This window comes from Takifugu flavidus, chromosome 17 (assembly GCF_003711565.1).
Source record: "Takifugu flavidus isolate HTHZ2018 chromosome 17, ASM371156v2, whole genome shotgun sequence".
Classification (NCBI taxonomy): domain Eukaryota; kingdom Metazoa; phylum Chordata; class Actinopteri; order Tetraodontiformes; family Tetraodontidae; genus Takifugu; species Takifugu flavidus.
In genome coordinates this window covers 7,560,416-7,584,289 of record NC_079536.1, presented here as the reverse complement: position 1 = coordinate 7,584,289, position 23,874 = coordinate 7,560,416, and the positions used below count along the sequence as shown (strand labels likewise).

Sequence of the window (23,874 nt, the reverse complement as noted above, 5' to 3'; positions counted from 1 at the left end):
TAGTAGAGCTAGTACTCAATGCTAAGGTTATGTTTTACAGTCAATTAATCTAAATTTCTTCATACTATAACATTTACAATTTAAGATTGGTCATGTCTGATGACCATTGCTGAAAAGAAATTGCTGTTATCAAAGGAAGTGAGGTATTTCATTGTATCTATTATTTTATACCATTTAAGCATTTAATTAGACATAATATTATATTTACACTTGCCTGGCTTACCATCTGTGAAACAATCTGGGCGAGAAGACAGTGGATGTAGTGGTGTTAGCAGTGGACGGCTCCCTGTCACTATGCCACTGGGGGCTTCCTTGGGTAGCTTTCTTACAAGTTTGATGTTCAGATGGTTCCACAAGGAGATTAAAATAGCATATTTTCAAATCTGACAGACATTTTTTGTGATGATGCACATTATGACAAACCCACCAAGTCGAATAGTTAATGACTAAAAGGCTGTAGGCTGTTTTTCCACATATGGAAATAAGAAACACTGGCCACAATAAACAGTCCGGTTTGTTTTTTTATTTATTTTTTTTAATATGAGAAACACACACATAAAAGAACACACTTTCAGCAGAAATTGTATGCAAAATCTCCATTTCTGGCTGTTCTAACTGAAGCCACATGTGCTCTTGAACCTGACGCCGGACCCACCTGTCCACACCTTTACAGAAGAACAAAAATATGCAAAACTGTTGAATAAGTATATGCAAGTCTGCATGTGTGAGACCACTGATGTGTATGAATACAGACACACGTGTACAAATTCCATCTGTGTCCACCGCGCGTATGCGTCTGTGTCTGTGTTTGTGCTTACCTCTGCCAAACTGTAAAACGGGTTTTTGGTTTATTTTCGTTATGTGATAGCCAGGCCCAGGCGCAGCTGAAACGGACATCTGCAAAGAATAGACATACTCATTTGGCGTTAATGAAAACAGCCTGACTTTGTTCATGTAGCTGCAGTGATCCTCGACCCTCTGGCAGGAACGCGGGGAAAGAAAACACAGATGTGTGTAAGTTACACAGCTACACACACACACGTGCACATTTGAATAAAAGGTCAAATAGCTTTATCAATAAATGAAGAAAATGTGTTTTGTGAGCAGAAGAAACAGCTGATCTGACAGTGGCCACCGCCCTGATGAATAACTATCCGGGCAATCAATAGAAAAGAGGAGTTGAGGTGGAGTGGGGGAACGTTTTGTCATCCAACGGTACACTCCAATATCTAAGCTCATCCATCAAAGGCAGCAATGGCACTCCGTCCTCCGCTTTAATTGAAAGCACACTGAAACAAGTTATTTACATGACGGGATGGATTTGATCGGTGCACGTCAACTGGCAGCTTCGCTGTTGTGAGCTTGCTAAATGTTTGTTTCATGAGCTGACGCTTGACTGTCTCTGAACATGCTAGACGCTGTCAACTAACGATGGAAACTCAGACAAAGAGTTCCCTATCAAGTGAAAACCCAAAGGCACTGAAGAGAAACACAAGGGTATTTTTAAATAGGTGCGTGTTTACATCTACTAAATATTCATCACTGACAGTCAAAACGCCAGAGCGAAGAACCCAGCAATCCTGCTAAAAAAGATCATCGTAAATCAGCAGCGAGTTTAAAAACAAGTGCAATTTAGTGGCTCAAAACAAATCCTTTCGATTGCACCTCTTTTAAAAGTAAAACAACAAAGTAGCATCTTGTTTTACAGGCACGCTTTCAGCAGCTTGTAGGGCTTGATTTGAAGTGTGAGGTCTTTCATTTTGGATGCTATAGGGCTCAGTTTAATTAGCATGCACATATAAGTTTGAGATTTGAGTTTCAAAGACTGCTTTGTGAGGAAAAACCTTTCGTGAGTGTGAGCACTAAAATAAACATTACAAATATAGCTGTATAGTCAATTGTATGTATGTTTGAAAAAATAGTTTCTTGTTTTAAATCAAAGTAGCATAGAGGAATTTTGAAAATGTTGTTTTGGTGGTCAATGTAAGGTGGGTTACAACTAGGTAAAGCAAATTAATGATTTTGGCAGATGTTGCAAATGGGGTAAAAATGCCTTGTTTTATGTCAAATGTCATGAATCCTGCTGAAGAGAATCTCTCTTACTTTTTGCTTTTGCTTTTCATGTCATATAGTTTCATTTAATGTCACCATATGACTGGAATCAAGTCAATTGTTAATCAAAAATCCAAAGTCTTGTCTTCTTAACCACTTTATCCCTTCCGGGGTCACGGGGAGGCTGCACAAATGGGCGAAGGTAGGGTCCACCCCTGGATGAGCCGCCAGTTCATTGCAGGGCCCGATATGAGCATTTGTGGATTCGGTACCTACTAACAGAACACTTCCATGTTTTGTCTGCACTGGGGATCAAACTGAGAACCCTCCGTTTCTCAGCCCAGCCCCCCAACAGACTGAGCTACCACCACTCCAAAAAAGAAAATCCAATCCAAAGTGTGCTATTATGTCCACTAGTTGTGGAAAGCAGCGTTGCTCCAGTATTTTCTTAGTATCATCTGTTTTACAGTTGTGGTAGGTTTGGGGAAACAAGTGAGGTACTGCTCTGTATCGTTCAGTTTGCCCTGGTTGACCCAGTCTGAACTCCAGATGCTACTGTGTGTCACCATGTCACAAGCAGAGCCAAAAAGGCCAGGGGAGGAGGGCCTGCTGCCTGGGAGCCAGCTAACATCTGTCGAGCATATTCACATGTGTAGCAGACATCCACGCAGGCTCTTCCAGAGATGTTGACTCTGCTCCACAGCTCAGGATCCAAAGTCGAACTGACCAAAAAATGTTGTAATGAAAACTTGGACCACTTTTAACATTTTAGCAGATGCAGCAAAAGCCATGACGGTTTAAGCCACCACCTATTCACACAATGAAAAAAAAACCAAAGTTCCTCTCTGAAAAGGAAAATTGAGTCTAATTTTGGAGCCATGTTTATGAATTGGCAGCTAGTTCACATGTAATATTCAAGTAAATGACCTGATCTCACCAGTTACTGCTGTGAACATACCCAGTCCTGGCCACAGTAATCACCCATGCGCCTGTTATGAAAAACTGCAAAAGCTTACAGACCGGGCAGGCCAGCCTATTAGCAGCAATCCATGGGGGAAACATCATATTTTGACTTTGCTCTCTTTTCCTTTGGTGCTTCCAAACCAATAAAATAAAGCACGGGTTGAAATATTCCACAGCTTAGACTTTCTGGATCTTTGAATTCATGGATAAAACAGATGCTTCTGGCAAATGTAAAGGGTGAAATTTACATCCACTTTAGTCCAAAAATGTTTTAAATACTCTTTCCGGTGATTGTCTTTGTTCAGCCTGGGTCCTGGACGGCAGAGCAGGGACTGGGAATGTACTGGGGAAACCACAGTGAGGCGGGCCAGCCAAGTAAAACAGGGGTTCAGGGCTAAATCAATGCATATTTCCTTTTTAGTGGTGATGAGGACAGCCAAACGCACACTCTCAGCTCCATGCAGGATCTTGTGCTAAATTAAATAGAGATTGGAAAAGGCACTCTCATTGGTGGGCATGAATTTTTTGCGAAAGATAATTTGCCTCCTTTCCGATCCCACAAATCTATAGAGTTGAATTTCTTCTGTCTGCTAGAATTCATAGTCAGGCTCATTAGAAAGGTATGGCTTCCAGCCACTGTTTGTCTAAGGCTGTTGCACTTGAAGGCCTTTGCAGACTCTGTGAGGAAACTGTGGCCAGCTCTTCTAAATATGTTTTCGTTGAAGTGTCCAGACGTATTTTCTCTCCGGTCAGAGCGCTGAGGAGGCCCTTGGCTTGCGTGATTTCGTACATGTGTTAATGCTGAGGAGGTTCAGTTGTTGTAGCACATTCGATAGCATGTTGACATATGTGATGTTCCGGCCAAGCTCTGCATCACCATTGGCTGACGGGTAGGCCTATTGTTCAGGCTTTAGTTGCCTCTGGGGTGCACAGCGTGTTTGAACAGGCCATCCAATCTGTACACATTGGTTCTAAAAACAGACTCTATTGGTTTAGAAACTGAGGGATTTCACTGATGTGTAAGTCATTGTTTATCTGAATCTAATATCATTTAAATGAAAACACAAAGAACACCAATTACAGAGGTTGGGCAGTTGAGAAATGAAAACCCCTGTTTTGGGGGTTATTTGCCTCCATCATTGAAACACATCTGCCCTGCCTGAGGGGTTTGTGGGCTAAATGAGCCTTGACAATTATTTTCATAAAAAGCAATAAAGACCAGTAATTATAAAAATGCCAATAAGAATCCATCTTTCAAAAATCTATAAAGCTATTAAGCCGGTAATTAAAAAGATGAGCGGCTAAGTCTGAGAAAATTGCATTTTCCTGCGCAAGTGGCTGTGAAGCCTCGTCTCATGTTTGTTTGGCAAATTCTTCAACAAAAACATTAACTTTGAAATATTAATCCAATCTATGGTATTGATAGGAATATCCCATTAAAGGCATAGGCCAGTGCTTCATACGCATGCTTCATTAGCTCGGCTGCAGATCTAAAGGGTCATTAAGCTTCCATCCTGACAATTACACACACATACACAGTAGAGCAGAAAGAGGACAACATAGCCTCCAACCTGCAAATACGCTTTGAGGTAATCCTCTCATACAAGACATCCTCCAAATAAAAAACTCTAGTTTTTCACTTTAAGATGAATGAATTATACATGAGAATGTGTATTTCTCAGTGTTTTACAGTCAGGTTGCAGAAATACTGAAAAATAAAAGGTAAATCTTGCACGTCAGGCTTGACTTAAACTAAATGTTTACTTCTCATCTCTGCCGGACCGCCCGAAGCATTACAATGTTGGACTCTCATCTTCGACGCCTTGTTTGCTTAGAATGTGTGTACCTTTCCCTCTCACCGTCATGCTTTGATCTGGCCGTGTGTGTTCTCATTGGACATTAGACCATCTCTCAAACCAGTAATGGGCTTTGATTCCCCTGGGTAGCAGTGAGATGGCCACTTCCTACATTAGCCACTCAGGTATGACAGCGCCACGGCTTGCTTTTCCCTCAGCCGGACCGGATAAATAATAAATGAAAGTGGTATTTTCAGTCCTCCAAATCATCCGCAGGGTCGAGGCTTCTTTCTCTCAGTGAACTTTGTAAGATGCGCCGAAGCGCAACGAGATGCTAAAGGTTAGCGTCTTGGACAAGACAATTGTGCATTGGGCCTGCAAGCACGAGTAGTTTATAAACATCCTTCACAATATCACCCCCCCGCCCCTTCCCCCCACAGGTTGTCGGTGAAGAGCATCTTTTCCTGCTCTTAGTCGCCTTCATCTGTCAGGAAATCGGAGAGAGACATGAAGAGGAAAAGTTAGCATTCTTAGGGAGCATACATCTGCTGCTAAACTGGCATTTTGTATTGATTTTTTCCTGAAGCCTGTGATTTGGAAAGCTTGTAGCAGAAGATGAGGTAAATGTCGTTGCATTTGCTGAAACAGTTTCAACTAAATTGGATTAAGGCGAAAATGGTAAAGGCAGGCCAATGGAAACTTGAACGCAACAAGTCCAAGTGCTTAGTTTGATATCTGGTGAGAGAATATGCGACACATTATGGTTGCTCTTAATTTGTGAAAACAAACAAACAAAAAAAATGAAAAGAAGTGGACTGAAGTAAGCAATGTGTTATTCCTTAAATCTGACTTGTTTTACTCTGTGCTGTAATGTGTCTGCATTTGTTTCCTTTTGAGGAGGTCTTTTATAGCTGCACTTTTGGAGACATCAGTGTCAGACTGTGCAGAGAATAGGTGAATATGCAGGAACAATAAAGTGAATTTGAAATAAAATTAGAATTCATCACTCAAGTGACTCCTCAAGAGCACCAAATTCCATTAATTGTCCTCATTTATTTTTTTCCCCAAATCTACAGCAAAAAGCAACAATTCACAAATCTCCCTGAGCACAGAAGTTAATAACCATTGTTTATAACCTCCTCCCTCTCAGCCACCGGGGTTCATTTTTCTATTTACTCTGGAAGGTGAAGTTAACCTCCTTCAGCTCATTGTTGCCAGAGGAGAATGGCAGAGATTAGTGCGTTGGTCACGGTGATGTGACTGTGCATAAAGTACACGACGAGAGCCGACTGCACTGAATACATAACGCAGCTGGAATTGAACTTGCGGTTGACTATTTATTTGTCTTTGTGGATTGTAAAGAGCCATATGTTTTTAATGCTGTTTATGGCTTCAGCCTTGCAGGTCTAAAGTTCAATAAATACCCTTTGTCTTACAAAACAAGTTCACTGCTGATTTTCTTCTGCCTGTTGGCATATTGCCCTGCCAGTAGCGCTCATCTGTTCCAGAGTTTTCCCTCATCTGTCTGCTTTTGTCCATCCTTCCATTCTTTCATTCATCTATCCATCAATCAAGTGGGCTACTTAGGCCAGAAACTCATCAGAACAAAGCAATCAGCCTTGTGCGTCAGTCCTCTTTTCATTAGAGGCATATACAAACCACAAGGCATGGTTGTGTGTGTGCGTGAGAGAGAGAAAGAGTGTGCGGAGGTCGAGTGAGTGCTTATTAGGCGAGGTCAGTTAATTATTTGGCCAAGGCTAATGAAGGTCAGTGTGCTTTTCTGTCTCCACATTGATGGCTTGATTGAGGCATGTACTCTAGCTGTCAAAGTCTCATTTGTCACACGAATATATTATATATTTGTGGGGACATTTGTGGACATAATGCATTATCTAGCACTCTTTCCCAACCCAAACCATCACAACTAAAACTCCTGTGCAGTCTTTCTGCCCCCCCCCCCCCCCCCCCCCCCCCATATTCATTTACAGGTATCACCGCCTTCGGAGCTGCATGATGACCTCCAGCCCCGCTGACCCGTTGTATAATGTATTTTTGTGTGTGTTTCTGTGCTCTGTGCCTCTCCTCTCCTCCTCTCCTCTCCTCTCCTCTCCTCTCTCTCCTCTAGAAGATCCGAGACCTCGACCCTCCTCCCCCCTCCTTCTCCTCTCCTCTCCTCTCCTCCCTCCTCTCCTCTCCTCTCCTTCTCCTCTCCTCTCCTCTCCTCTCCTCTCCTCTCCTCTCCTCTCCTCTCCTCCTCCTCTCCTCTCTCTCTCTCTACCCATCAGCAGGAGGGTCCCCCTACATGATCTTGGTCCTGCTCAAGGTTTCTTCCTGTTAAAGGGGAGTTTTTCCTTGCCACTGTTGCTTGTCTGGGGTTAGGCCCTGGGATTCTGGAAAGCACCTTGAAATAATTTTGATTGTATAAGACGCTATATAAATAAAGATTGATAAAACCTTAACACTAACTCAAATCCAAACCTAATATTAAATTTTACTTTATAACCATTTCTTAACCCTCAAACACTCCTTTGAAGTTGTGAGGACTAGCTAAACTGGCCTCAATTGCCAGTACAGTAAATATTTTGGTGCTTAATATATAGAAGATACAAGGACACCCATGGAAAAGAGCAAATCTGATGCTCACATATGTATTTTTTTCAGAATTATAAAGATCTGAAAGGACTGTCATTATGCTGACAGATGGGCCAACCCCAAATTAGAGAAAACTGAATTGAAGAACGATTTGATAATAGCGATAAAATTACATATCCACTTACCTGGATGCTTAATGAACTGCAAGTGACATTGTCTATTATTCTTGTATCGTGCGTGATTAACACTCTTTATGATTATGTCGAGGCCGATTCAGCCTTCTCTTATTCACTATTGTAAAGGGAACAGAGGACATCTTGACAGTCAATGACAGCTATATAGAGACAGACAATTAGAACTGAAATGAATGATTTCTGTATACAGTTTTCATCATGTAAAGAACATGACATGTTCCATTCCTCACCTGATAAGCCTGATTCTGTTTTATATTAGATTTCTGGCACCACCAATCCATTGACAGGTACACACCTTATTCAGTCACACAATTACACTTGGGACAATTTAAAACACAACCTTAGAAATTAAATATCTCCATCAACCCAGGGGTCTCAAACCTACCAACCAACCTACCAACCAACCTACCAACCAACCTACCAACCAACCTAAAAAACCAACCTACCAACCAACCTACAAAACCAACCTCCCCAACCAACCTACCAACCAACCAACCAACCTACCAACCAACCTACCAACCAACCTACCAATGACTGGTTTCCAAAAGAAAACTGGGATCCCAGTTAAAGAGAAAGTGTTGTTGGTTTGAGCAGGATCCCCCTGAGCTATGGTAGCTGGTTAGAACGAGCTGATTCTTCAGTGCAACATATGTGTTCATATCCAGGAAATCTTTTTTTTAGTTGAAGAAAGCTGCTGTGAAGTTGCACAGAGAAACACAATGCTCTCTTGCACACAGGTTAAAAGGTTTCAGATGGGAACTGAAGTCACATGCTTGTGGGCACAATCTTGCCATCTTGTTTTGGATATGAACCTGTGTAAATGGATGATTAAGTTCATGCTTAGAGATATTTAGACATTTCATACACGATTCCTGATTTTCAGTTTTTTTTCCTTTGACTAATAAAGTATAACTGAAAGTCTCCCCCATTTGTCCCAGCACTTCTCTGGCTCACTCTACAAGGCACAATTCCTGGGCCCACCATCTCTAACAAGCAGCGGATACAGCGCTGGATTACTGTAGGCATTAAATCAATAGCTGCTGGTCTCCCAGGCACCGCTATAGATTATGAATCAGTGTTGGTGAGCAGAACGCCACGGTGGCGAAAAGGAATAAGGAGACAGGAAGAATGCAGAGAGCGGGAGAAGCGGAGAGAAAAAAACAAAGTGGCTGCAATAAATTGACACAGTTGTCATATTATGTTAAAAATACACTGTTTTCAGAGTGTCAGTTGTAAGTTAAACAGTATTTTTACTTTTTAACGAGTTGAAATTGTTGGTTAAATGCATTAATTACTAATGACTTTAAGGCTGTAATCTATTTAGGCCTCCCAACAGTTGTGTGTCTTACTAATGGATTTTTTTCCACACATAATGGCATTTTAATTAGCTTGATAAATTAAACATGCTGTGCTATTTTAGGTCACTGTGGATGCCGAAAAACACAAATTCCAAATCTATATTAGTAAATCTAAAAGCCGATATTACCTGGCATATAAAACCGTAACCTCTTGCGGACGTTTGCATACTTGAGTTTGTTGATGAAAAGTCTTTTAACATTTTAATCAAATTTCCTAAGTGATATATTGATGCACTCAGAATTCCCCCCTAAATATACACAACAGCAGCAATAATTAATAATAGCATGCCTCTATAATAGCATGCTTTCCAGCCAATCCCTGCTAGAATCTATATAACTGATTCATGGCAGCAAAGCTCATTAACCTGCATTGAACCTTTGGTAATCTCTGCACTGAGCTCTGCTGTTTCCAGCCATTGGTTTAATTCAAAGCCCTCTGAGTCCTGTTTACAGATGGCATCTAAGTGGCTTGATTCAACTGCCAATGAATATTGGCATGTGTCTACACCCTGTAGACCCAGCTATTAGGAATGGTGACCACGGGGTTAGCCAAACACAAACTGAACATGACATCTCCCGCGCCTCCACACACCTCACACACAAGGGAAACACACAAACACACATTTCTAATTTCAAGGCATATAAAAAAGTAGAAAAAAAATTGTGTTTATTTTTCAAACTGTATTCTCTCAGTAAAATGCAAGCAAACACCATACGGACACACACACACACGAACACACAGACACACGCGCGAACATTTTACAACCTTGCTATTGGGTGGGTTGTTAGACCCATACTGCCCCCTGGCTCACCTCGCCTCTCTCTGTTTGTCGGCAGTGCAGATGCCTGAGGAATAACTTGTCTCCCACCACAGATTCAGGGTCAGATTACCATGGACCAGCTCCCTAACCTTAACCATTAGAAGGATAAGGAAATATCTCTTCCAGGATCAGTGGCTGGAGGGCTGGGGATGATATTAAGGAGCTGTCAGAGGTGACTGAGTTCAGGGTCAGGCCCTTGGGAGCCAGGAGGTGGGAACAAGGTTGACCTAGGCTACCACGGAGCGGAACTGAGACAGTAGCAAACAAAATGCTGGGAAAACTAGTTGATTCCAGAGAAGAATGAATATACACAGCATGCTAATAATTGTTGAGTACACGTTACCTTATTCTATTACCTTTCTGTGACTATTCTTATGTAGGTCATTATACGTTAAGATATTGAAGGACTTTAAATGAAATATTATGTAGCCGTGCAGTCATTAAAGCTCTCCAATGCTACAGTGGTCTCTGTATAGATAACTGTGGTGCAGACACTGTATTAACTTCCAGTTTTGTGGGTCTGGCAGTCATAAGCTGCCAGCTATGTCTGAATGACTGAATCCCCAAAGTCACTATTGCTCTTGTATGGAGCTGTCAAAGTCAGCACACACGCACATACACACATGCTCAACCCATACGCTTCATCCCCGCTAACCACAAATGCACACACAAATGCATACACACCGCAGCAGAATGATTAACCTGTCAATCAACGTGTGCATTTCCTCCAGTGATCCCACCTATTTTCCCCGCAAAGCTTGTACGTGTGAACAGAAACTGTTTTCTAGATTGCTTCTCACTATACGTACGTTTGCATGCTCGTTTGTCACTTTTATATGAGAGCGCATGCGTGATTTATGAAATAAGCACCTCTTTTAGCTACATTTTCAGTAGAAGCAATGCAGCATAACTGAAAAGCACAGTCAGATATTAGATGGCAGAATCCATCCTAGTTATTCTAAGTGTGCATGTTTATGAAAAATGATAAGCGCCTATGCCATTTTAAAGCATAGCAAAAACAGAGGTCCTGATTTATGCAAAAATAAGGATTTTGCCACATGCAAACGTAATGGAGGAGACTGCAGCAGCCATGTTGCACCGGTGGGTAGACGAGATTCCCCGTTGTGTTCGGGCAGTTAGCTTCCATTACACAATTGTAAAGCCACATACCCAAACAGATGCAAAGAATTTCCCGCACATTTTATGTGCAGTTAAAAGCAGATCTGCATTTTCTCACAAACAGGAGAAACAGACACGCCTTATTTATTTACATATAGATTCTGAGTAAAGCAGCAGCTGCTCTGCTGCAACGAAGTGGGAGAAAACAGACTTTGAGAACAAAGAACGTGCTTAAATCTCATTTTAAACTTATTTTTTTGTTTTGATGAAATATATTTCATCATTACAACTTCTTATCTCAATCATATATTTGATTATTCTCTCTTCTATAATGCTATTTGTCTAATGAGATAAAAATTCATTTTACAAGTTTGTCTGCTGTACACACCTAAATAGGTTGTTGGTTTTGATAAAATGATTGTTTTTTCTCTTTAAGAAGATGCTTAGTTTGATAATGAACCCTCATGCTTCACATTTTCTTTCCAATTTATATTCTGTCATTGCTAATAACATGTTTTTTCTAACATTTTTTTGGATTTAATGAGGCCTGCATCCACATATATTAATTATCGAGAGTGTTCAAAATGCTTCCCATTCAACGTAATTGTCATATGTGATATGTAGATTTGCAGACTGCAGCTGCCTCTAATGAAGATCTAAGTACAACATCTCAGTTTCTGATTGTACAGTAAGATTGAAAAAGGAGCTTTAGACACAAATTACAACATTGAATCTTGTAATTTTACACTCTCATTTTTAACCATCCTGTTTCATTTATGTCTTTCCAAAGATGCTGGGAGAAGATGGTGTTCTCTAGACATTTATATAACTAATGTCTCTAACTAATCACCACTGTCCAAAGTTACTCTGGCTCTTCCGTTTTCTATTCCACTTCCACTTGTTCTCCCCACTTAATCTCAACCGGCCACCCAGTTGCTGATGCTAATTGTGGAAAACCTGGTCGGCTAAAGGAGAAAAAGTTGGAAACATGGCGACAGAGCCATTAGTGCTTTATTGGAGGAGCTAAAGGAGTTAGCCTTATTCCACTGGATCCAATCCGCGTCAATCACACTGGGAAAATTGGATTCCTGAATACGGAAATCCCAGGAGGGAAGTTAGCCTGTCCATCTGGATCAACAGAAGACATTTCTTCTTCTACTCCTCTTTCTCCCTCTCCCCTTCTGTCTTTCTGTCTCTACACCGAGCCACTGTGAGCTTCTGTTCTCACTTTAGTGAACCAGTAGGGCCATAATAAGTATTGATTAAGCTATTAGCCAACATTACCCAGGCACTGGCCGAGACTGTGTTTAGAATCTGCACCTCAGGAGTCTGTCACAATGTGTCACACATGTGCATGCATGTTGGCACAGACACTCACATTTTCAAGAAGCTGATTGGTTGTTAGTTAGTTAGTGAGGCAGCTAAAACACTATTCTCTTAGTCTCCCCTGTCTCTCTCTACCTCTCCTTCCACCCCTGTGAACTTCAATCAAGTTAGGACACACTCCAGAATACAAGGTGTTCCAATGAGATAGGCATTGCACGCAGGCACACACACGCATGCACGCGTGCGCACACACACATACACACACACTCACACACAAACACATGGCATCAGATAAAGGGTGTTTGATTACAAGGGACAAGGTCAAAGTGGGGAGTTACACAGGTTGGACCCAAGTTATCAGGGTTAAACCTCACACAAATATCTTTCTTACTTACACACCTGTGTACATATGCATATTATTTTACACACACTAGTTATGCAAATCATTTGTTTATTAATTCCAAATCAAAATTGCCAGTAATTGCCAATACTCTCTCCTACCCAGTCAACTTAGTTCCGATTATTATTATTGTTATTAGTAGTAGTAGTAGTAGTAGTAGTAGTAGTAGTAGTAGTAGTAGTAGTATTGGTAGCATAAATTGCTTATGCACTTGTATTAATATAACAAACTCATATGGAAACAGCCGGGGCAAGAGAGTGGCCAACAACACCTTTAGGACTCCGTGTTTTGATTATCGTTTCCAAGAGGGTATCTGATTGACTGATTTCCACCAGATTGTCTGGACAAATTACCAACACTTAATAAGATCCTTGGCGGAATCAGTGGATGGTCACTGAGGGAGTGGGGGTGGGGGGTGAGGGGGGTAGTCAGAGGGACAATGACAAGTATTAATTTGAGATTTTTCACAAACTGACACTCTAGTCTCCATTCTCAAGCCCTGGGGCTGTGACACATCTCACCCTTTCACAGACACACACACACACACGCACTTACACACCCAAATGCACACATTGTCTATTGGTTGCCATCCTTCCATTTCTCCTCCCCTCCTCCTGATTCCTGATCATGGAAGAAATTCTGTGCCGTAGCAATTACCGAAGTCTTTTATCGGTCATTTCAAAGGAGGAAAATTAGAGCAATTGTGTCAGAATGGTCATATGGGCAGAAATTGCACAGTTATTGGGTGCACTTATGCCTGTGACTCCGCTCCTTGCACACTGATGGGGCCCCATTGTTAGGGAAGGGTGTCTTCGAGGCTACTGATTGGGCCTGAGAGCAGATGCAATCCCACCACACCCTCTGCATCCCTTCCAGTTTCCATCTTTTTGCCACACACACATACGCGCAAACACCCAAACACACACACAAACAAATGCCCGGTCCATCCTCCTGCCATAGAACTTTTGCCTTGATGCTGCAGTCTCCCTCCATAATTGATTAAAATTGCAGCACTGCTTCGGTTTACACAGACTATCATCACATTTAAGACCAAGCCACTGACTCATTTGACCCATGTCCATTTGTGGAGTTACTTGCTGTTCCTCCTCCTCCTCTCCTCTATAGTTTAAGGCGGTGTAGGCTTGCTAAGAAAAAAAAATCCAATATTGTTACAAGGTAAAGCAAAGGTATAGAAGAGAGGGATTCTTTTAATGAGCAGATTCTGGAAATGCCATAATTTAAAGGAGAGAGGCATTTCCAATTATATCAATTCTAAATTAGGAATAAGACGTTGTTAAGGTCCTGATGATATATTCAGCGGCTACCGCGCAATATTGGCGATTGAGATGATGACCTTTTTTGTGAAAATCCATTCATAAGCCATTGTGAGGCTCAGCCAAATGTCACCTGCATTAGACCTCCCAACCAAAATCTGCGCTGAGGGTGGCAAAGAACAGCACTTGCTTCGAGATCGTCAAGCGGTTGATCTACTGATTCACACAGCCGCGTGCTAAGCACGATGGAGTCCATCAGCCCTGAGCCTACACCAGCCGATGATGGGATACTCGGCTAACGAGTGAAGCTCCTATCTAACACTAACATTGTGTGCTTGCAGCGATCTTTCCCTAAATGCTAACTAGATTCAGGCAGTGAATCTTAGCAGTAAATGCTAAGTCTATGGCTTAATCGTTGACTCTAGCCCCTTCGCACCGCAGGGAGCTGCCAGGCCTCTCTATTCCCACTCCACTGGCCACACATCTCCACTCAATCTGTCTTAGCATATTGATTTCCCAGCTGTCTCGTTGGTTCCTAACATAATTATGGCTGGCTGTGCTAGGGGCACAAGCACAGGGCTAATACATTTACACCAGGCCCCATCAGCGCTGGCTTATATTCATGTCATTGGGAGAGGCAGGAGATTGGATGCCCCTAAGAGGCAGTTCTACTAAGAGAATTTGGGAGGCTTAGCTCTAATGAAAAAGGGAATTAGCTGGCCTGACCTGCATCACATTGCGAGATCAATAGTGACGTTTGGGAAAATTAACTGAAAAAGAAGCAAAATGACGGGACTCTCAATAAAGACGTGGTTATTGATGTGATCATTTTGTCAGACGATTGTTTCTCTATCTTTGTTGATATGAAGCGGTCTGGTGCTGTAAGAACTGGAATATCTATGTTGATGAATCTTGCCAGCTTTATCAATGAATTAATCTGCATGTTGCCATCACATTTCAGGAAGAAAAAAGCTTCACACTTCGCTCTACACTGCCAATATTTCAATCAATGAAAATATGATAAAAGAAGTGGAAAAAAAGGTTAAGAAAGAAGAGAGAAGAAGGTCACTGTCTATCTGTTTTATGGTGCCTAATTGTTGTCAGAAGCTGACCTAAAATGCAGAGACAGTATTTTTCAAAGTCAAGGATGAGGTAGAGGAGGGGTGGGCAATTCATCACGCTATCTCCCTTCCTCCTCCATCTACCATCCAGGACCAACAAAGGTCCACTAGTTATTTAATTCCATAGATCAGGCCCTTAATGGCAAACTCCAGCACCATAAATTAGACATGCACTCGATTAGGATGTCTGGTTTAGAAGAAGCAATCTGAAGTATAATACTGACATGTGAGGTCATCCAGGATTTCTCAGATGTGTTTTAATTAATGATCATTTAAAAAAATGCCAAGGTCGATAAAGCTGAAGTCTGATAGACCGAGCTCATTTAACTCCAGAGAAAATTTTGAATACGCAAATGTTTCGTTGAAAAATGGCTTTTGCAGCACCGCCAGGTTGTGCTCAGCATGGTGCCCTGCAGGACATACCTCAGCTCTGCTCCTTTGAGGACAAAAATCATGTGCGATGCATTTTAAAAAGCCCAAGTTCACACACGTAAAATTACTTTGCCATATTCAGGGTTTACAATTACAGCCAATTTTAACCTTTGTGTCAAGACAGACATTTTCTATAAGAACTGTGCACGAACAATACTGTGACTTGAGTATCAAAAGAAAATCTTTTTCACTGCAGTCGTGACCCACAGCTTTTTCCACGTGATTTCTGAAAGCATTCTTTTTCCATGTGATGCCAAATTTCAGGTGGGTATTTATTTCTTTTTCGCTCTTTTTTGGTGCCTCGGCGGCATCTTGGACAGTCCCATACATTTGCTGACAGTGATTTCGGCTCCTGGCAGCGCAGACATTGACTGTCAACGGGACGTCTCCTTTCTTTTATTCATTTCTTCCTCCCTGAGAGATGCTGCTGAATGCAAGTCAGCCTTTTCTCCCTGGAGGTGGGGGCGGTGGTTAGCACTGAGAAGGAGAATGTGGTGGCGAGGGGAGATCTGGGGGGGCTGTAGACTGAAGAGATGGTGGAAAAGGGCTGCAGGGATGGGTGGAGAGGTCATATGAGTGACAAGACATGCCACCAAGGCGTGTTGTGGTTGACTGTCCCGTGTTCCCTCTCTCTTTTTGCTGTTTGTATTCTTTTATCATCCATCTCTCTTTTTCTGTGTGAGCACATCAGGAATTGTTCCCAGAACTCTCCCCAAACTACCAGATCAGCCAGATCTGACATTAAAGCCTTTTCAACATCCTGGAAAACATAAGCACAAGCTCAGGGAATGCATGTGTCTACCTGTGTCTTCAGCACGATGGAGACACAGGTGTAGGACAGGGGCTTCATGGCTGAGCACATGAATGGATGAATGTCAGATGGCCAAAAAAAAGAATTATAAGAGTTTATGCTTTCTGCCTGTGTCACTTTGACCTGTGTTGGGCTACATCCCTGCCTGTGTGGACATAATTAGGACGTCATGTGTCAGAGGAACACCGGCATCATTTTTTTTTTCTCTTGTCAGCCTGTTGGAGACTGTAATGGGTGGTTTTGCTTGATGAAAGCCTGAAAGCAGAGGTCCAGTGTGTGTGTTTTGACAAAGGGAATGTGCATGTCAGTGAGTGAACCCTGCATTGATGCTCAGATAAAACACATGATCAATAAAATAAACAGCACATCACCTCTATTAGTGACACAACACTGGGATCGAGGTATGTGGAAATGAAAGCAGAGGGGTTGGTAGCGCCGCAAAGGTTTTTGGTTTTTTAGGCAGAATAAGATGTGGGGGTGTGTGCTGAACGTGTGTGATTACTGAACTCAAAGCTGGAGATTGCTGAAATATATGAGAACATAACAAGCACAGTCTGCTGCAGCTGCTAATGATTGCTGAGGAGACGATTGTATTTTTGATTTGGCCATAAAATGACAAGAAAAGGAACCAGCATTTGATGTTGACGTGAAACAAATTGGCTGGCTTAAAAAGAATAGTTTTATACCAAAAAAACAAGCAAACTAAAGCCCATGTTGGCTTAGGACAGAGGCTAAAAGCTCTGAGAGTGGAGTTCCTCACTCAGCTAAATTGATTTCTGTTTGCTGTCCTTCTGTTTACAAGGTGTGCAGATTAATTTGCAACATGCCGCAACACATCCTCGGCTAAAAAGTCGCCAACCCCACCCTAAATCGAGGCGGCTTTTTCTGAAAGCAGCAGAGATGAAATAATGACAACGATTAGATTACTATTCTTAAGGATGCATTAGTCAAAAATGACACCCAGGAAATCACACAGTGCATTTTATCCTAATGCAATAAGGTGCCAATTATAACACTCATGTGGAATAAGTGGAATCATCTCCCACTGTTAGCTGAGGAGAGCACAAATCATCATTACCGTGTATTTCTTAATGCTATCTGCACTGAGAGGCATTAAGGACAGACTAATAAGTTTAGCCCTGCAAACAGAGTGCAGCTGTGTGCTCCATTTTCTCACTTGTTTTCCACACTCTTCTCATCAGTTCTTTGGACCTGTCTGCTTGGCGTGTTGCCGTATTAGCGTAATGTTTTCCAGTCTGTACATCCTTCTGATTGCACCACTTGTCTTTGGCTAGTTTCCTGTCTTCCAAGGCCAGCTACCATGTAAAAACTTGGGAACAGTGCAGTTGATTTTGACCTTGAGGCATTCACTTTTGATGATTAATAAGAAAAAAAGTACATAATCCCAGGAAATTTTGCTTTTACAGCAGGATGTAATAAACACTTTGTACATATTAGGCACAACCTCTTCAAAGCATTGTAAGCAAACAAGCTCCACCAAGCTTTCAGATGCTTTAAGCCATCTCAAACCATCAGCTCGAAGCTAGGAAAAAGCTGGCAAGCTAATATCATTGTCTGACTTTGCCAACAGTGGCCTGCTGGTGGGCTGTTAGTTGCCTGCCAGTTGGGAAGGGCATTAACTGCTAAAAAGGATCCTGTTGGGCTTGAGCAACTTTTCCGAACTTCATCTCATTGGATGAAAAGACAAAAAGAAGGAAAGAGAGTTTGATGGCAGTAAGGCAAAGCCATGGGGAATCTCAGTCAATGATGAAAGCAAACTCTCGAAGAGCCACAAAACACCACACACCCCCTCCATTACATCAAGGGGCAAGCAAAGAGAATTATAATAACTCTGCCTTTTCTTTTTTAATTAATGAAGACTGTTATTTGGTAGGAGGCAGGGCAAGCTGTAAGGGATCTTGGATGATTGGCAAACATCAAACAGGAACGTGTGTGTGTGTGTGTGTGAAAGAGACAGAGAGAGAAAGGGAGAGTCCATACGTTTGCATATGCGTGTTTGTGTCAAGCCAGAGCAGCTTGTTGCCTTTAGTAAATATGCCCATCAGGAGTCAGACGGACTTTGTCTTCTTGTGCAAGTGAAGCTTCTGCATTAATGATTGAAGAAGGGGAAACGAGCGGAGAAAAACATTATTCATACAACACATTATTCAAGTTATGGAAACTTTGAGAAGTTCCTCCATTTCTACTGAAGGTGGTTTTAATAAGGTTCCATGGGAGTTGGTGCTTCAGGGTGTTAGCGTGTCTGAGTGAATGCGTGTGTGTACCACACATGTGTGTTTTGTGTGTCTCGTGTCTGAATGAATGTGTTCTGTGGTGGGGCGGCACGTGGCATGCATTACGCATCAAAGAAAGGTCAGTCTCAAACACAGAGTCAGGCTAAAGGTTAGGGCATGGCTCTATATAGAACAGAGAGAAGGATGGGCCTTATCAAAGCTATCACTTGGCGAGAGACTGCTAGAGGTCACCAAACCCTCGACATGACGTTCAGATCTAATGTCTTAGCTGAAGATCAATAAAACTACACACGGACAAACCAGATAGGCTTAACATCAGTGTAGCCCCACAAGCCACTGAAGGCAGGAATCCACTCCCATCAACGGCAGCGGGAGGGCGAAAAGAAAGGAGAAAGGAACACGGAATAAAATGAAGAAAGACAAATAATCAATTAAACAAGAGTACTGGAATGAATAAAAGACGAGTTTTGCAGGATGCAAACAAGGGCTGAGCTTTGGATAGAATAATGAGGTGAATAATGCTGTCAGGTGTTGAGAAATAATTGCATGGGGTTCATATAAAGCTAAATTTGCATACATGAAGCTGATTTCCAGATTGATAATTGTTCCTTTTATTGATTTGTCCTGTCTAATGGGGGATCAGTTGACTTTCACTGTGCTTTTCCTCTGAGCTCTACAAAAGTGAATTACTTCTACTGACAGTTAAAATGGCTCTGGCCCGGAAAAAAGGGGGAAAAAGAGGAGGCATCATCCTTCTTCCTTGTGACTTCCATCTGCCTCTGCGCTTCTGAAAGTGACAGGACGCCGAGTGTTTTTGCTTACTCATCAATATTTCAGAGCACTACACATGGAATGCTCCAGTGACTTTGAATATAGGGCCTGTGCGTACACCTCGTCTTTCCCTCAGTCATATGTCATCAAGTAATGTGCGCTGAAAGTTGAAAAACCAGTACATCAAGCCCCCCAACCCCCCACCCCCACCCCTTTTCTAATGAAATCTGTGGCAGAATGGCTGGAAGATAGGAGAGCCATTATAAAATCAAGTACAAGAAAACACAAAGGAAATATACACGATGTGATGTCAATTGGTAAGGAAGGTAGGAACTCTGGGGGGGCTAAAGGCTAAGCATTTGTCATGAAGAAACTGCTCTGTGTGTATATGTTCTATAGGCACAGAGGTAGTCATGAAGGCAATGCCAAGGAGTTTCCCGTACGCACTGATGCTAAATTAAACCTAATTTATGCATCCCGGTACATCAATCTCGCCTCCTGCACCCCCAGTCCGAACCTAAAAGCGAAAAGTGGGAAGGAACATTGTATCAGGAACTTTGTCACTGTCCTCATTTATTTTGGAATCGTAATGTTGAAAAAAAAAAACATGGAAGAGATGCTGAAGTGAACAATAGTTTTACACACATTCTTAAGCGGCACAAGATGCGGGCATCCTCATGACCATATCAGAGACGTGCACACACACACACACACGACTGCCATCTGAAGCAAAGCGTCCATTTATCAAGGACAAAAGGGCCCCAAAGTGTCAGAGACTAATGGACACGGCCTCATCCTCTCTTCCCCTCATCGTGATCATCCTCAGAAATTAATTAGAAATAACGAATAGACAGTCTTTTTTCTTTTTTCATTCCACTCTCATTTATTACAAATGGTAATTGCTCTTCCCTCATTGTAGGTTAAGTCTTTAAACACTGTCTTACATCAAGACATACTCATCTCTGCCATCTATAATTCATGATATACTTTGCACCAAGCAAAGCTGTTAAATATTTAGTGAATCATTGCCTTAAACTTAATCACCCTCTGATAAATGCATGTGTTTTGTCCTTTGCTCTGCCCCCTTTTGCTTCATGCTCCCCAATCAAGAAGATACACACTTTGAACTAGTCATGTAATCTATTTTTAATTACACCGCCAGAAATGAACATAACACAGTTTAGCATAATGTATTAATTACAGTACATTGTTAAGTGCTGCATTATGATTCTGTGAAACAAGATATTATCACTGTACTTCATGAAGTATTAAAGCTAATACATATTTAAAAAATGCTTAAACCTTAATAAGTCCGACTTCCTGCTAATGTCTCTTTCCAGCAAACTCATCAAGTGTTTCCACAAGAGTAACTTTTTGCTATAAATTTCGTTTACCATCAGATGTTTTTCTGAAGGTGTGTGTGACACCGGTACACAAAAAACAGCATATTCCCCTGATAATTAATATCAGTATTAATACAGGTTTTTCCCTTTAGTAATGCATTAGAATGTGATACAGTGTGTTCTTTGTGTGACCGTGACTGGAGAAATTACTAGAAGTTAATTAACTTTCTTAATTTGAGCCATGAAATAACACCATTCTCCACTTTTATTGACATGGAGCATTAGGGTTAGAGTTAGGAAGGGTGCTAAAGAGCAAACAGGTACAAATATACAACGGTTGAGGCGGATGCAACATAGCTACTGGAGGGGCAGTGTTTACACCTTTACCAGTTGAGATTACCGTCGCCTAAGTTTTTTTATTTTGAGGCACTAGCATCACAATAATGCTCAGAAGCTGTTGATATTCCATGGAAGTCATGTCCACATACCCTGCACTGTTCATCTTGGCCCGTATCCAGGACTGGGTCTTCTCCCTCTTCTTCCACATTTCAGAATGGATTGTGGGAGTATATGAAGGTGCATATATATGTGGGCATGTGTGAGTGAGTGAGTGAGTGAGTGAGTGAGTGAGTGAGCGAGCGAGCGAGCAATGTGGTGTGTGTGCGTTTGATTAGGGGGGGATGTCTCGTGCTCGTGGGGCCTTGTGCCTGGTTCTACCTGCACCTTACAATCCTGGCCCTTGGTGGGGTTGGGGGTGCACTCTACTTGATTTAATCCATATGACGGTTGGTCTTGGGGGAGGAGTCCTGCTTCTCCGTGGTATGGGTGGTCCTTACATCTGTCCCAATCAGTGAAGATCATGGGGCACCAAGTGTTAAACTAATACACACAGGTGCACATCCTAACACATTTACACCCACACCCATGGGCATTTTTCACGACAACATTTTCTGTAACAGTTAGAAGCCAGTGTAGCAGTATTAGCAAGCCTATGTCTTATGTGGCTCAGGATCTGTAGTGCAGTGTCACCTCTGCCTCCTGTTTGCACTTCCTGATTTGCATCCTGACTGCATGTCCTTGTGTCATCGACTATGAGGTGGGCATCATGAACAAGCTTTAACAACATCATAAAAAGCACAGATGTAAATAACTGCACATTATTTCAAGCTCACCTCCCTTCTCCCAAAAGACAAGTGTACATCTTTAGAATCTAAACACCCTCTTCTCTTCTTGTCTTTACTCACTCCTTTTGCTCCTCTCTTTTCCCATCTCAGAGGCACTCCATCTTCCTGATGTTTAATTCATCACGCTTTTCCATCATCCTTCTACCTCTTCCCGCAGCTCTGTCGGGTAACAAACAATGAGTTTTTGATGTGAATAATTTAATGCATGTACGGCAAATGCCGGCGTGCAGCATTACCCATGCTGCACACACTGCTGTCATTAAGACACCTGATTTCCCCTAAGATTCCTCTCTATGCCTTTCAGATGAAAAGGTAACACACGTGTCGAAATTTCTCCCCTTTACATCAGGGGAGGAACACTATATTTTTAGACAGGCTAAATGAGACAATGACAGCAGTAAGCAATGAAAAGGAAAACGGAGGGAAAGCCAGATGGGAAGAAAGGTAAGGTGAAAAGAAATGAAGGGGGTGTATGTGGAGCTGAAAGGAGAGGAAAGGAACAATTCCCTGTACATATTTTTCTCATGCTCTCGCCCATTGTCACAGCATCAAACGATAACCCTGCATTCAGAAGCTGGTGGAAGCATTGATTCAATATTCTCTCCCCCCGTGTTGCTGTGATCCTGAAACTGCTCTCTGGCTACATCCAGACTGGCGGAGGAAAAATGATGGTGGCAACATCAAACGCAAACGCGCTGGGTGTAATAACAGACACAGCCTCCTTTCCTATTCTTTTGTTTTTTCCAGCTTGTCCCACCTTTTTCCTGAACCTCTTAGACGTGGATCAGCTCCATCATCTCCTTGCATACGCCACATTCACACCTAATGCATTAGCACTTCGTGCCACTCAAGGGCTCCTCCTTACTCTTAACTAATATGAGTGTATTAATTGCTGAGATCATATCATTAAGATATGTCTCCATTTCTTGCAAAGGGCAACCAGCAATGTGACAGTAGTATAGCAGCAGGGTTATGTGAATTACAGCAGCAGGGCCAACACACATTCATCTATCCTGTTCAGCTTCTGCTGCGGCGATTCAGCAGACAGACAATCAGGGCACACTGAGGCCGGCAAATCAGGATCGCCTCTGCTCGCAGTCAGGTCCTCTGTTTCATTAAAAAGGATTTTATTTTATTTATATTTTTTTGGCAGGGGGGAGACAAGAAGAATGTAGGTGATTGTTGAGAGAAAGGAGTGGGTTAAAGAGATGGGAGGAAAGCAAAGGATAGAGGGGAGATGGAAGGCTGACAGTGATGGAGATCCCGGCAGATATGAAGGCAAAAGGGCAGTGTATTTTTTTTAAATATGAAGGACAAGGATGAATAACGGGATGGATTCAGCAATAGTGGAAGGACAAAATGAAGGAGATCTGGTCAGATATGAAGGCGCGGGGTAATATGAATATAACACTGTGCAGCTCTGTGATGTGTGATGAGGAGAAAGAGAGGAAATAAAGAGCTCACTGTGCGGTGAAGGTGGGCTCAGTGTTAATAAGCCGTTGTGGGGATAATTGAGGAATGAGGGAGCCCTAAAAGCCTTTTTAAACCACCTCTACCCTCAATCTTTGATTCACTTTCATCACCTCCTGTGTGGCCACGTTGATTGTGTGAAATCAGCGGGAGGGCCTTCAATTATTACATCTCATCTGTGGTCTTCAGAGACATGTGTGCAGAGGGACAATGCCACACACACACACACACACACACACATACAAAGGCAAGTGTGGACTGAAGGCACACAGGACACATTACGTATACATCTGCAACATACACACCACTGAATTATGTCAATACACTGCTCCTTCTTCTTCACATATGATGACCCCTTGATTTTTATCCAAATGATGGAGAAGTCTGGAAGAAGGACATGCACAAAAGGAAGACAGAATGAGAGAGGGGGAAGACTCGATTATTACCTTTGTCTATTTTGTCATTAGCAGATAGGAGCTCCATAATGTATGGAGGTACTTAATGGCAGTCATACAAGAGAAAAAGAGAGCAAATCCTTTGTAGTTCATAATTACCCTGGATTTGTATCATAAAAGATGTGTGAGCATGTTTG

The 23,874-nt window shown here is 42.1% G+C and overlaps 1 long non-coding RNA gene across 2 annotated transcripts in view; it reads right to left on the bottom strand.

The window, feature by feature from the left end:
* Window positions 1-513: 513 nt before the first annotated feature.
* LOC130514054 (uncharacterized) overlaps window positions 514-23,874 on the bottom strand; it is a 91,561-nt gene continuing 68,200 nt past the window's right edge. Inside the window, exons 4-5 of one of the 2 annotated variants that reach the window (XR_008946895.1) lie at window positions 819-897; window positions 514-665 (exon numbers count right to left, since the gene is read on the bottom strand). This is a non-coding gene — a long non-coding RNA (uncharacterized LOC130514054). Of the gene's footprint in view, window positions 666-818; window positions 898-20,406; window positions 21,972-23,587; window positions 23,667-23,874 lie in introns of those variants that run through there. The other variant, XR_008946894.1, reaches the window with a different exon arrangement.